At 42.9% G+C, this 15,108-nt stretch overlaps 1 protein-coding gene and 1 long non-coding RNA gene across 3 annotated transcripts in view; both read right to left on the bottom strand.

The window, feature by feature from the left end:
- The window catches only part of MSRA (methionine sulfoxide reductase A), a 471,175-nt gene that overhangs the window by 445,238 nt on the left and 10,829 nt on the right, over positions 1 to 15,108 (bottom strand). The window lies entirely within an intron of this gene.
- Positions 6,766 to 14,160, bottom strand: LOC149872477 (uncharacterized). Its single transcript, XR_016439123.1, has 3 exons — positions 13,679 to 14,160; positions 11,586 to 11,643; positions 6,766 to 10,108 (listed from the first exon to the last, which is right to left on the bottom strand). It is a non-coding gene; the product is annotated as an uncharacterized LOC149872477 (long non-coding RNA).

Raw genomic sequence — 15,108 nt, 5'->3', positions numbered from 1 at the left:
AATGCAGTGGTGCCAAAATGTTTGGCCCCACAGACCAGATGAGCAGTGTAGAGCTAGTCTGCAGGCCTGATCTGGCAATGTGTGAAGCAGGGGCCCAATCCAATGCATACCAAATTGGGCCTTGGTCCCATGCACCATATTGCGCCTATGGCCCTAGGTCCACACAGGATTGGGTCCCAGCCCTGAGCATGCCAGATCAAGCCCACTACCCTGGCCCCAGACCCACATGCACCAATTCAGATCCACACCCACCCATGACCCTAGTCCCAGCCCCAACCCTGCTGGCACTGGATCAGGCCCGCTTCCCTGGCCCTGAACACAAAGCTGTATTATGTGGCTCACAGGGCTTAGAAATCTAGTGGTGAAGGAGAGGTGGCAACTGTAATTGCCACCATGCTCCACCACCAAATTTCCAGATCCTTGAGGATCACCACAGGCAGACACATTGGTCTAACAGCTGGATCTGGCCTGCAGGGCAGGGGTTTAGTACCCCTGGTCTAATGAATAGTATGGGTGAAGCATCTGGTCCCTGAGAGAAGAGGCTTCAGACGCACACTTATATTTTAGCATTTCCTAATGGCCATCTCTAGACACATCCCAGCTTTCTGAATGACTCTTTGGAGGCACTTTCTACTCCTTATTCGTGGAGCAGAGTGAGTAAGTCTCTAAGCCTGAATCATCCTTAGGCATCTCCAAAGTCTCTCCATTAACTCAGTGGGGACAATGGGTGCTTAACTGGGTCATTCTGAATTGCCCTCCTGGGGCAGGTGCTCAGAAGTTAAGCACAGCAATGCCTAAGTCAGGGTACATGTCATCAGTGAGCAAACTATTTTTTCTTAGAGTAGGACACCACAATCTTCAGGCAAACTTTAAAAGATATTGAATGATAAATAATGGCACCAGGGGGGCAAACTAAACAACCTACCAAGGAATCTAGATGGCTCAATGTAAAAGGATATTCAGTAAACCCCAAGGCAAGCAGGAAACAGGCCAAAGACTCATCACTACCAATTCTGCATAATGCTCTATGGTGGAGAGGAAGGTTATAAAATAGCCAGAGAACAGTTTGGGTTTTTTAAACATTAAACTTCTATAAAAAATTAGATTTTTTTATACTCATGACATATATTTATGTGCACTTCAGCTACAATATTACAGAGGTGCTACATGCAGCACTTTCAGCACCATGAACATTCATATTAAGACTGACAATATAAATCCATGAGTGATCTGCTCTTAGTATTGCCAAAGTTGTTCCAAATACATTTTGACACCTTTCAGTTAGAAAAGGGCAAAAATAAAGAGACATTATGATTTCAAATAATTTTTTAATATTCTTATATCTAGCTCAAAATCAAATCTGTCATTAAACGGCACCTCAACACTCTGTCAAACACTGTCAACCTAGGATCCAAATCCAGGTTCCCACTTCAGCCTTCCTCATATGCCAGCAGAAAATAAATTATGTCCAGAAGCCCCATGACTGGCATCTGAAGAACAGAAGACTCCACATAGATGGTCATTTGAAACATATGAAAAGATTTAAAGGAAGAAATAATAAGGAAAATTAAGGATAGTCATAACATCCCAAAGTCACTTGGAAGAAGGGGGAACAATGTCAGCTAAATTCCAAAATTAAGACCTTCAAGAATCAGCAGTTGAAGGCAGTAGACATTTGCTAACTGGCTCTACTTTTTCATAAAAATACATTTAGGGGTTCTACTTAAGAAACTATTGTTCAATGCTGAGTTACTTACCATTTTCTTCTGTCTTATGATCTCCCTTTTGTGGGATCAACATTTAGAAAAATGTGGTCTTTCATCTCAGCTTTACCTTAATTCCTAGGTTCTTGTGTGAATTCTAGCATTCTTGTGGGGTTCACACTTCACTGGAAGGTATCATATGCAATCTCTAGCTGGTAGAAGATCAAAATCAGGTGGTCATGTTGGTCACCCTGGATCTCTGTAGCCTTTAGTAAAGTTTTTGATACTAATGACATGCCTTGCTGTTATTATGAGACTTCCAATGTGTCTAAGAAAAAGCCCTTGACTTCCTCCAGACTTAAATAAAGACTCCACTGAAACTAGCAGGGATGGACAATTTTGGGACAACACCCAGAGTGTCAGTGTAGCTTCCCTCTGCATCCCATTTTGTTCAATGTATATGAAAGTCATGTTAAGATCATTCCTTAACATAGTATACCGAGTTTCAGAAGAATGCTCATCACATTCATTAAAGAGAGACTATGCTGAGGCAACATCACATATACCTCCGGGCCTCAAAACCCAATCTCCGTTCTGGAGACATGCTTAGATGACATTCTTGGCTGCATGTGTCAAAGCTCCACAATTCTCTATTCTGGGAAGATGAAAATCTTGCTGACAGAGATAAGCGACATGAAGTTGATTTACTTCCTTTATGTTACCACTTATTGAGCAACAAGCTTAGCTGCAGGCAGCCAGCCAATGGCCGGGGGAAGCTGTCAGTCATGGCACCATTAAGCACCTCACATAGATTTATCAGGTCTGATCCCCCCCATACTCCAAAATTGACAGACTTAGAGATATCAAGCCAAAGATTAGCCTCAAGTTAACTAGAGGAAGCAGTACTATGGATGACTTTTATGGGGGAGGAGTGGGGAGGAAGCACTAAATCAAAATTTAAACCATAGTAAGTTTGGCATCTTTTTGTTATATGTTGAGATTTGCTCTGTACTGGTCCTCTTCCTTGGATATCTTAAGTGTATTTTAACAAGCTGCCGCCTTTCCTTGCAGTGGCGAGACACTGACAGTGCCCTTTTTCTCCTGCCTTACCTGTGGCAAGGTAGGGTGTTTGGGAAGAATTGTGCCTGGTAGTTGTGCAAGAGGGCTGCTCATACAGTTCGACAAACACTTTAGTGAAATGGCTTAGACCCTGCTTTAGGCAAGGGGCTGGACTAGATGACCTCCTTATGTCCCTTCCAACCCTACTTTCCTGTCATTCTACTGTGGATCAGAGCCCCAGTTGTTGGGAGGGAGGACAGCTCTACCGAAGACAACCGAGCTTAGTTCCTTTATGTCAGCTAAAGATCTAACCCAGTGGTGCCTGACCTTTTGGCTCCACAGGTCAGATTAGCAGTGCCAGGCCAGTTTGCAGGCCTGATCTGGTCCACGGGCCTAATCCAGTTGTGCAGGGCCAGCCCAGCTAGGGCCCAATCCCACTACACGGGGCTTGGAAAGTTGGCGATGAGGGCAGGGTAGCAGTGTTAACTGCCACCGCTCACCCACTGCCAAGTTTCTGGACCCATGAGAGCCAGATGACATGTCTCTACAAGCCAGATCTGGCCTGCAGGCTGGAGGGGGTGAGCACTTCTGACTTTCATAGTTTCATAGTTTCTAGGGTCGGAAGGGACCTGAGCAGATCATCTAGTCTGACCCCCTGGCATGGCAGGAAAGAGTACTGAGGTCAAATGACCCCAGCAAGATGTTCATCTAACCTCCTCTTAAACACCCCCAGGGTAGGAGCCAGTACCACTTCTCTTGGATGTTGGTTCCAGACCCTAGCTGCCCTGACCGTGAAGTCATGCCTCCTGATATCTAATCTAAACCTACCCTCTGCCAGCTTGTGACCGTTATTCCTGGTCATTCCTCGCGGTGCTTGGGGGAACAGGGACTCCCCCAGTGCCTGCTGATCCCCCCTGACTAGTTTATAGCAGGCCACCAGATCCCCCCTCAGCCTTCTCTTGTGGAGGCTGAACAGGTTCAGGTCCCGTCGCCTCTCCTCATAGGGCCTGCCCTGCTGTCCCCTGATCATACGAGTGGCCTCCTCTGGACCCTCTCCATGCTGTCCACATCCCTCCTGAAGTGCAGCACCCAGAACTGGACGCAGTACTCCAGCTGCGGCCTGACCAGTGCCGCATAGAGGGGGAGGATCACCTCCCTGGCCCTGCTCGAGATGCATCTGTGGATGCACGACAAGGTGCGGTTGGCCTTCCTGACCACGTCCCCCTGCTGCCGACCCACGTTCATCTTGGAGTCAATGATGACCCCCAGATCCCTTTCCACCTCCATGCTGACAAGAGGGGAGTTTCCCAACCTGTAGGTATGGTGCCGGTTGTTCCTCCCCAGGTGCATCACCTTGCACTTGTCTATGTTGAAACCCATCCTATTCTCGTCCGCCCACCCTTGTAACCTGTCTAGGTCTGATTGTAGCCTGTTGCATCCTTCAAATGTGCCCACGTCCCACCACATCTTAGTGTCATCAGCAAATTTGAACAGGTGCTTTTTACCCCCTTGTCCAAATCGCTGATGAAGATGTTGAACAGTGCGGGCCCGAGGACCGAGCCCTGCGGGACCCCACTGCCCACATCCCTCCAGGTTGAGAAGGACCCATCCACTACCACCCTCTGGGTGCGGCCCTCCAGCCAGTTGGCGACCCATTTGATTGTGTGAGTGTCTACACCACAGCCCCCAGTTTCTAAATGAGAACGGGGTGAGAGACGGTGTCAAAAGCCTTCCGGAAGTCCAGGAAGACGATGTCCACTGCTACCCCTGCATCTAGTGATCTGGTGATCTGATCGTAAAAGGCCACCAGGTTGGTCTGACAGGACCTGCCACTGATGAACCCGTCCTGGTTGCCCCTAAGCATGCAGTCCCCTGCTGGCCCCTCCTGGATGTGTGCCAGCATAATTTTCTCGAACAGCTTACCTAGGATTGAGGTAAGACTAACCGGCCTACAGTTTCCTGGGTCCTTCTTCCTGCCTTTTTTGAAGATGGGGACCACGTTGGCCCTCTTCCAGTCCTCCGGTACCTTGCCAGAGCACTACGAGTGCTCGTAAAGCCGTGCCAGGGGACTTGCAATGACCTCAGCCAGTTCCTTTAGAACTCTAGGGTGGAGATCATCCGGGCCGGCTGACTTGAATACGTCCGGCCCCTCCAGAAGCTCCCTAACTAAATCCTCGCTAACCCGTGGCCCAGGTGTGCCTCCCCCGGGGCCCAAGGGGGGCCCAGCAGGGAGGTGGCTGTTCTGGTCCCTACTTAGGAAGACGGAGGCAAAGAAATCATTAAACATGTTAGCTTTGCCGTCTGGTGTGACGACCAAGTTTCCCATGGCGTCCTGCAAGAGCCCCACATTTCATAGATTTCGTATTTCATAGATTTCATAGACATTAGGGCTGGAAGGAACCTCGGGAGATCATCAAGTCCAGCCCCCTGCCCAAAGGGCAGGAAGTCAGCTGGGGTCATAGGATCCCAGCAAGATAAGCATCCAATTTACTCTTGAAGGTGTTCAATGTAGGTGCTTGAACCACCTCCGCTGGCAGACTGTTCCAGCCCTTGGGGGCTCGGACAGGAAAGAAATTCTTCCTTATGTCCAGCCTGAAATGGTCTTGCAGGAGTTTGTGACCGTTCGACCTTGTCATCCCTTGGGGCGCTCTGGTGAACAAACGTTCCCCCAGATCCTGGTGGTCACCCCTGATAAACTTACAGGTGGCCATCAGATCGCCCCTGAGCCTACGCTTTTCCAGGCTAAAGAGTCCCATGGCTCTCAGCCTGTCATCGTAAGATCTGTTTTCCTGACCTCTGATCATGCGCGTGGCTCTCCTCTGGACTCTCTCAAGCTTCTCCACATCCTTTTTGAATTGTGGAGCCCAAAACTGGACGCAGTACTCCAACTGCGGCCTCACCAAGGCCGAGTACAAGGGGAGAATGACGTCCCGGGATTTGCTCGAGAAGCATCTATGGATGCAAGCTAGTGTTTTGGTCGCTTTACTAGCCGCAGCATCGCATTGGAGGCTCATGTTCATCTTGTGGTCAATGATGACCCCCAAGTCTCTTTCTTCTGTAGTGCTAGCCAACGTAGCACTGCCGAGCCTATAAGGATGCTGCAGGTTTTTCCTCCCAAGGTGGAGAACCTTGCATTTTTCGGTGTTAAACACCATCAGGTTCTCGTCTGCCCATTTGCTGAGCTTGTCCAGGTCAGCCTGGATCACCCGCCTATCTTCTGGCGTGGATGCTTTGCCCCAAAGTTTGGTGTCATCAGCGAACTTGGCCAGTCCACTTCTGACTCCAAATGTCCACATCATTAATGACCCGGGACCTTCTTTTTACCCCCTACGTATTTAAAAAAGGACTTCTTATTGTCCTTAATCTGGGAAGCTAGCCTCAGTTCCATCTCTGCCTTGGCCTTTCTAACTACCCCCCTACATCCCCAAGCAACTACAGAATAGACTTAACCTCTTATTTTTCAAAAGCAGTCAGAGTTTTCATTTTGAGTTTATTTACAATTACTGGTAAATATAGATTTTCATTTTAAATTAAAACTGAGGATAATCTTGACTAATAAATATATATATAGTCAAAAAAATTAACCATGGCCATGATGGCAAACACCAGTTCTGCCAACTGGCAGAAAATAAAAAAGCCTGGGTAACCATATCACAACTATCCAGGGATCCTTTCATTTGCTGTTTATGAAGTGGCAGACTAATGCCACCACTATCTGTTCAGATTTTAAATGCATTATTTTCTTCTTATAATTGAACTGCATGGCATTTTAACTGATTCCTCAGCAACCTCAGCACCATGAGAAAGGGTACTATATAAAATTAAAATATTAATTGTTATTCTACCAGCATCTTAACTTACCAGAAAAATAGCTTGACTGTAGTCTGCTTAATAAGAGGTTGCAGTTCTATGAATAGCACCAAACATCAGGTCAGTGCTGATAAGTGCAGAAGAAGTGAGTTTCTACATCCCAGCACTAGTTAGAAGGGGGGAATCCCTAAGAGAAAACAGATATGAAAGGAAAGAAGCAAACCCAATAACCTCTGCAGACTGTATGCATTATAATATTATCACTGGTGAGTTGTTATTTTGTTTCTGATAACCTGAAGAAAGCTCTTCATGTGGTTTGTTAAGTCGTATCAGAAAATCTTGCATTGTGTCCAGAACATGAAATACTGCCCTTTTTAAAATGTAAACACAACCTTTGGGAAACTGCAGATAGCTGCAGATCCTCTTCAGATATTTCCTCTACGACAAAGAGCCATATCCTTCACAGATAAATGTCTTCTACATGTCTGTAAAAAGACCCTACTAATGAAAATATTAACCACATGAAGGTAAGGATTTGATCTTGCCATCCAACATGTGGTGTGCAGAGCTTGCGAAATCAACCATTTAAGCGCAAACATTTACTAGTTGAGTTTTTAAGACATGCAAAGGGCATTTTGTAGGTTTGGGGTACAAATGCATTTGAATTGCAGAACACCCAATTTTTCTCTTTCGATATCCAAGTGAAGACTACAAAAGAGAGATTATTTCTGACTGTACTGTCTACATTTCTCAATAATGAAATAAGATCTCAAATGTAGAATTATGAACCAGGCTCATTTTTGGCATAAGTATAATTCCATTAAATCAGTGCACTGTTCATGCACACGCTGGGACTGAATATAGTCCCTAATAAATACAAAACTAAATAACAGGCATAAACAGCATTGTTCACTGAGTTGATTTTACATCAGTTTAAACAAGAAATTATTGATTCTGATAATGTCAGGTGCTGGAGTAGGTTTACAAACACTGAAAAGGGGTTAAGCAGCAAATTATTTTCATAGTACTATAATTCTATACAAAATAAAAAACAGAGCTGATAACAACACTTTCTTATATGCACACACACACACACACTTGGAGTTAAGGTTATATATTAAAAACTTCATATATGAACTTTAAACTCTGTAACTGAGGAGGTCCCTTCCAGTCCTATATTCCCCAGAAAGGGACAAACTGCACCAAGTTTACACCTGGCACAGTTTATGCTGCCCAAAACACTGAGGGCAGTAAAGACAAAGCTATACCTTTTCCCTATTCCCTCATATCTGCCTGCCTCAGGAGAAAGTAGCTACAACGTGGAGCATACATCCACTCCCCTGTTCCCACAGGTGATGAGGATGGACAACCCAGAGACATCAGGACACCTATTAGTACTCATGACAATCTATCATGTGAACCTGTACACAGCTAGGCCTGATCCTGCATTATATTATGCGTTTTATACTGGTATGACTCTAGCAAAGTCAATATAGCACCATGCATGTTAGAAATGGATATAAAAGAACAGACTCAGATCCCGATATATTTAATGCATTCCACTAAAAGGGCTACCAAGTATTGGACAATTATATATTCTACGGCCAAATTTTCACCTCATGTACGCTTGCAAAATCCCAGTAAAGTTAAGTGAGTCCCATTGGTGTAATTGAAGGTATAATTTGGCTCCATATGTCCTGCAATATATAGGCACAAAAAAGGCTTAAGTTACAGCAAGGAGGCCAAATACAGAGTCAGCTTTCTTTCCCCTACATTTTCTTGCTTTCTTTGATTTTAAATCACACTCAAAGAGTTACCTAAGCATATGGTCAAATTCATCACCAGGGCTAGATACAGACAGTCAAAAGCCCGAGGCTGAATCGATTCAGTCTTTGCAGGTTAGTCTAAACTGTACAAATTAAATTGAAACAGAAGTGAACAGACATTTCCCTTTGTTTCAGGAAATGCAGCCATATGCCTGCAGTGGCTCTGGTCAGAGGCCAGGGGGCGGGAGGGGGCGCTAGAGCACAGCTCTCTGGCTATGTGTTCACTTTCTCTTCCTGCTGCCCCAAGGTCTCTGGGATTTTCAGTCCAGAATTACAACAACAGGACTCTACAGGTTTGCTCATCACTTCATCTTCCTGCTTCCAGGGGCCTCTGGGATTTGAAGTCCACAGCTGCAGCCAGCAGTAAGTTTGAGATGGGGAAGGGCTGTTAAACCCCCCTCCCTGGCCCCAGACCCAAGTCAGGGTTTGCCTGGGGGGGGCAGGGCAGTCCCCCCCCCTCACCACAGACTGGGCTGCATCCTCAGCCGGGCTTGCCGCACCGCCACCCCTTTGTCAGCCAGTCTTCACTGCCTCAACTAGGGAGGAGAGGGGCGGGGCCAGCCCTGTTCTCTTGAGCAGACAGCAAAACCTAGTCCAGGGCTGCAAAGCATGCTGGGATGCTGGGGGGGGGGGAGGGCGGTGAGACTGTTATTTAACTTGAACCAGGAAGGGGTCTGAGGCAGAAGTTTCATTAGCCAGCTTGACCCAAATCAGTTAACTACATTCAACCAGATTTATCTTAGACCAGTTTCAAAATCGCTGAAACTGGTTTACGTGCACTGCGCTTCTGTTCCGTTACAGGTTTAAACCAGTTTCCAATCACTTAAACCGGTTTGTGTGTAATTTCTGTCCGTAGCCTAGAACGCCCTTAAAAGTCAAACGGGATCACACCATCAGCCAAAGAGCTCAAAGTCATCCTGAATGTATCGTATAGCAATACAAAATATTCTCCACTGGAATCAAGAATCATGTATAAATATAACTTCTGTATTTAAACAATGCAAGCTTTTGGAGTTCACATGCTGGTGCTATCCTTTTCATATACCACAGCAGCAAACAGCTACTCAATCTCTTGCTTACCAAGCCACTGGTCTTCACTAGAAACACTTATCCCCTTTATTCCACAATTTGGATTAAATTCTCATAGCAACATATATATGTAACCCTCTGAATAAAGATTTTTTTTTAATTCTTTTTTTTTTTTTAATTTCATAAGGTGAAATTATGGTGCCTTCAATATTAGCCTCCTTCAAGCCTTATTTGCATTCAAGAGGCTGCCAGTTGGGTAAAGTTTCTACTCCTTAAATAATTCTGTTTCCCAGCAACCTGCATTCTGTTGCCACGGAGAAACCCTGTGGAGAGCTACCTCAGTTATCAGGCCCGCCGCAGTCCTGAGGGGGGTATAGCTTTGTGCAGCGTTGCTTCATGCCAGTGCACACATCTGAGTGTGAGAAGAATGCTAAGTAGTCGCCCAGGAGCTCCAGGGACTGGAATGAGGGTTTACTGTAGCGGGTTTACTGATGAATGACATCGCTCTTTGTGTTACACTGTACTTCGAGGTGATAAGGAAGTGCAGGCTTTTCAGCGATGCAGCGTTATCTTGGGAGCTGCATTTGACAGCCAGTTATGCAGTTCTGCAAACAGCTCCCTTTTGGTTTTGAATTCACCGAGGACTGCATGTGCATGTTTGACTTTTTCTCCTGGTTCCAGCTGTGAAATACAGAATGCACGCAAAGTTTTAGGTTGGCATGTTTCTTGAAGTAGAAATTGTGAAATTCTAATGTTTTACATGCATTTGGCAGCTGAAAAACAGGCAGAACGTCATATGGACACACACACACAGTCCTTTGTAGATTAAAAGTCTACTCGGCATATTTGCTGAACTGCAGAGCCAGCTGCCAAATGCAAAACGCACAGAAGCTTTAGGATTTCAAAACTTTTGTTCTCTAGGAAGCATCTTCAAAAACGTAATGCTAACAGTGGGCTAAAAAGTCGTTCCTTTTTGCCAATGTGACTACAATTCTTAATAAGTTCATAGCCCATATATTTGGCCTGAGAACCAAGCTATTTATTTAATGTTTAGTTACTAATGCCAGGGGAAATAAAAAGGACTAACAGAAAAGGGAAAGGGAGAAAATGCATGGCATGCAGACTTCTATTGTAACTATTCTTTTCAAAGTAATTACTTTCATGCATACTCTGTCCAGATATTTCAACCAGTCTGGGATTTCAAGTAATAAATAATTACTTAGAATAAGGAAGCTGAGCAAATAAATGTATTGTTGCTCTACATCCTTGCTGGTTTGAATCTCAGCACACTTGTTCAAACAAATGAAAAAAGTAATACATTTATAAACTGATAGATCAAAAGTATACTAAGTTAGTGTCCTAACTTGATTTTTTAGAATGAAGAGATAAGTAATTTCCTCTTCTCTCAACTGGAAAAGAAAACTGAAACTTAAGAAATGCAATACTACATAGCATTATGAATTTGTTACTCACTATATTGTACCAAATTGTCTGTCTTATAAGATACATCTTTCCCTTTTTAACCCATATTTGGGTACAGTCTGCAATAAGAATAAGGTTTCAGTTAACTTTTTACAACTAGAAAAAAGAAAAAAGAAAGATCATGAAGCTAAAAAATAATAATTCTACTAAATCTTAAGCTTCTTACAAAGCTGTTTTATTTGCATAACTCATCCCCGTATAGGATTCCATATATTGCCCATGGCTCACTGAATTTCACCATACTATATCTTCTCAACAGGGTTGTGCAAAGCATTTCTCATACACGTGCCACAGGGTTAACAGATTCTACACATGCATACATATACATCCCACCCCTCCTTGGAAGAAATATCAGATACTTTACATTGTCTTAATTTTGCTCACATTTTCCTGACAGTGTTATGGGGGGGAAAAAACACTGTATTCATTCATATTTAATTCAGCAGTTCCATTACAAAATCTTATATTTTATATAACTTAGCAAATTGTCACAATTGCAATGCCAACCTGTTAAAAATTCCCTAGGTAGCAAAAGGGTATAAATGTTTAGGCACTAGAAACAAATTGAGGACCAGATTTTGCTCTTTATTACAGCCACTTGCTACTCCTGAAATAGTACAAAGCATGTCATAAAGCATTAAACGAGCAGCTGGAAAGTCCCCTGGTACGTACAAACCTGAAATGGCACACAGCCTACACCACCTTCTTCGGCACCACAACCTTGGTAGGAAAATCTGGAGATTTAAGAGGGTATGGTCAAAGTTCACTGAGCTCCAGCAAGCCCTGCCAGCATAATGGCATAAAACTGGGTAAATTAAAGCAGCCCTGTTGACTGCCATACATTCACTTTCCCCCCTCTCAGGTGCACTGCACAGAGCACTGCCTTACATTTCCAAATGTCCATTTAATCAAAAATGGGGATGTACTATAATTTATCAGGCGCCCACATTTGAAAACTGAGCTTTCTGCATTTTCAGCAGCTGATTTAGATAAATATTACAGCATCGCCTGTGTTCTGAGGATACCAGCTGTCTATGAAATGCAAAGGCTCTCTATTGCATGAATTGACTGAAGAAATAAATATGAAGTTTCCCAATATTTAACTATCAATATTGAATCAAACAAGATCCTGCTGACTACTTTTTACATCTGTCATGGACAAGGGAAAAGGCAGAGCTGCACTTTATAAAATTAGTCCAAACTCAGCAATCAACAAGATAATGTGGTCCTTTTTTGCCTTTGAGAAAGCAAAAAAGTTTAATGGGAATGGAAAATCCCTTATAACAAGTAGAGATAAGAATAAAATAAATCCCACTATCTATAAAATGTTATTGCTATTTTTCTGCCATTAATTTACCCTACAACCTGTTCAGAAGCTATTAAGGCTCAAATGATATCCATCAACATGCATCTCTACAAATTAACCAAATGGTAGAGGAATGTTATTTCTAAATGGACACCATTTTCCTAAAGTCATTTCATTTGAAAATTCCTTATGAAAAAAATTACATAGATAAAACAACTGCACTAATTGGAACTGACCCCTGTGCAATTTTGAAACCATGCAGCTGATCAGTAAACCGTGAGGTCTGAATTTTCCTGTGGCTCCTGTAGCAATATAAGTGTAGCAAAACCATTGCAACTTTCATCCTGTTTCATTCAGGATTAAAAGGTACAGTAATTTAGCTCATTTCTACCAATGTAAGGGAACAAAGAGGTAAGGTACAACTGAGCAGTGTCTCCATCCCTGTTTGGAACAATAAAAAGTTACCTCTCCCCATAGTTAGACAAGGTAATATAAAGTCCTTTGTTAATGCTAAAGATGTAAATATTGTTTAAAAAATAACTGTTTAACCTCTTCTAATTATATTGGTTAAACGGTTAGCAGATAACACAGCCGCTTACACCACTCCCTCCCCTCCTCCTTCCTCCCTCCTGCCTGCCCTGCCGCCTTCCGGTTCCTGCTGGGGCACCAAGTATCTTCCCTCCCCCACTTCCCTGACCTAAACAATAACTGGTAAGCTAACCAGTTATCACTGGGCTTATTGGTTAAATGGTTAATCATTTAACCTTTCACATGCTTAGTTAACATTAGAATTAGAAAGGTCTCTCTCACAAATAGCAAGAAAGATTCCTCGATCAAAAAGGAATAAAAAAAATCTAAGAGCTTAAAGAGAAGGAAAGAAACTGTACTGCAAAAACAGCACATGGTTGATTAGACACACGGGGCGCATCTACATGTGGACATTTGCTGCACAGTAACTGAAACGACTGAGCAGTAACCGACAATCACTGTGCAGTACAGGCAGCACCTACACACGCACGCCTGTACTGTGCAGTAAATATGGTGACTTATGCCGACTTGGGCATAAATTTTACACCCAATTAGTTACTGCACAGTAACGTATGTGTAGATGATTTACCACGCAGTAACACTATGTGTGAACTAATTTATTCCCAAGTTGGTCCACATACAGTGTTACTGCACTTTAATGTTCACATGTAAGCTTAAACCTGCTTACTGCTCAGTAACTTACTGCGCAGTAAATGCACATGTAGATGCGCAGACAGTTTGTGTTTTATTGTATAAGGAAATGAGTAAGCCGTCTTTCTGTATGAATCTGCAATCAAGTTGTCCCAAATATCATGCATTTGCTCTAACATCATTAATGTAATGGGTGCTGAAATACATATGCTAGCTTCACACAAGAAAGGACCAACCATAAGATTCAACCTCTACCCAAATCCCCATATACCATGCCTCTTCACCTCACTCTTCTTCAAGGCTGATGCTTGCCTCTGTGGCATCCTGCAAGCAAGGATTTCAATCCAAAGATCAGTTCATAACTTCATACTCCTTAGAACAGCAGTCGCCAACCTTTGAAGGCTGTGGGCCAGACTGACCCAGGTCAGGTTAGAGGTGGGAGTGCAGACAGCACCAGGAAAGCATCTGCCAAAGCCCTGTCTGCAAGCCAGATTCAGCCCACAGGCCACAGGTTACCAACCCCTGGTTTAGAAAATTCATGAAGGGCCTCCAAATCCTGGATTCTCTTGGGCAACTTCCCTATAACCATGTAACAAGGTGTACTCAAAGGATCTGAAGCTTTTCTTTAAAGAAAGAGAGAGAGAGAACAAAACAATTTAATCCTATTGTCTCTTGAGCACAGTATGTCAGATTGAGAAATTAATTCTAAGCGTAATTAGAATTCAGTAAGAATGCTTCTAATATCTTAATTTAGTGTATTATTTACCTTTTTAGCAGTGAAACAACGTCAGCCTGAAATCTGATTAGCGTAGAAAGACTTAAATATAGGTTCAGGTGCTAACCCTATGCTTAATTAACTCTATTAGTTTTTGTCCACTGGCAATCTTTTTTAACTGTTTTCTGAAACGCCCAGAGAAGCAATAGGAAAACTGATTAATTAATTATTATACATAACCCACAACAACAAAACTTCCCTTAACAAGTGCTAATAAATACTCAAAGTAAAATGAAATAAAACTAAAAATAAATCCTTAATTTATAGTAAATCTTAATAAATGAATATTTCAAGAAAGATGTGCTATTTTTAAGTTGGTTGTATTCCTTTAATCATTTTATTTTAATGCCTGAAAATAGGTTTAAAACATGCTGATGACTAAGAAAGTTAAAAAAAGATACCTCGTTACTACATACTTCTTCATTAGGATAGACTCTGCTCTCATTCTGGTTACTATAAAACCAGGCTATACAACTGACCTCAACCACATTAATACAGGCTTACACAGCTGTAAGTGATAGCACAATTTGATATACTGGTTCTACCTTAACAATGAATTTAGCTCTGAAAAGTCACATCTGGACACCACTATTTTTAGTATAGACTACCTAAAAATCAGAGTCCTATTAGGCCAGATGCTGAAGATAACATACAAAATTTGACTATATACAATACTGCTAACTGCCCTGGTTTAACAATGGTGCTTAGTTACACTGGTTCAACTTTGTATGTGGATACTTCTACATCAGTTTAAGCTTGGCTTGCATCAGTTTAGCCAGATTCTGTTAAATAAATCCAGAAGAAGACTGGCCCTGATAAAATATTTGGGGGCTATATGGATAACGAGCTAAACAGAAGTGAGCCCCTACCTGAAATGGATGATCTGATGATCCTTGGATGTATACGTAAGAAAATACTAAGTAGGAGTAGGGCACTATA

The sequence above is a fragment of the Crocodylus siamensis genome, chromosome 1, assembly GCF_052110815.1.
Source record: "Crocodylus siamensis isolate JL-2025a chromosome 1, ASM5211081v1, whole genome shotgun sequence".
Taxonomy (NCBI): domain Eukaryota; kingdom Metazoa; phylum Chordata; order Crocodylia; family Crocodylidae; genus Crocodylus; species Crocodylus siamensis.
The sequence above is the reverse complement of the archived record's forward strand: the minus strand, read 5'-3'. Positions and strand labels throughout refer to the sequence as shown.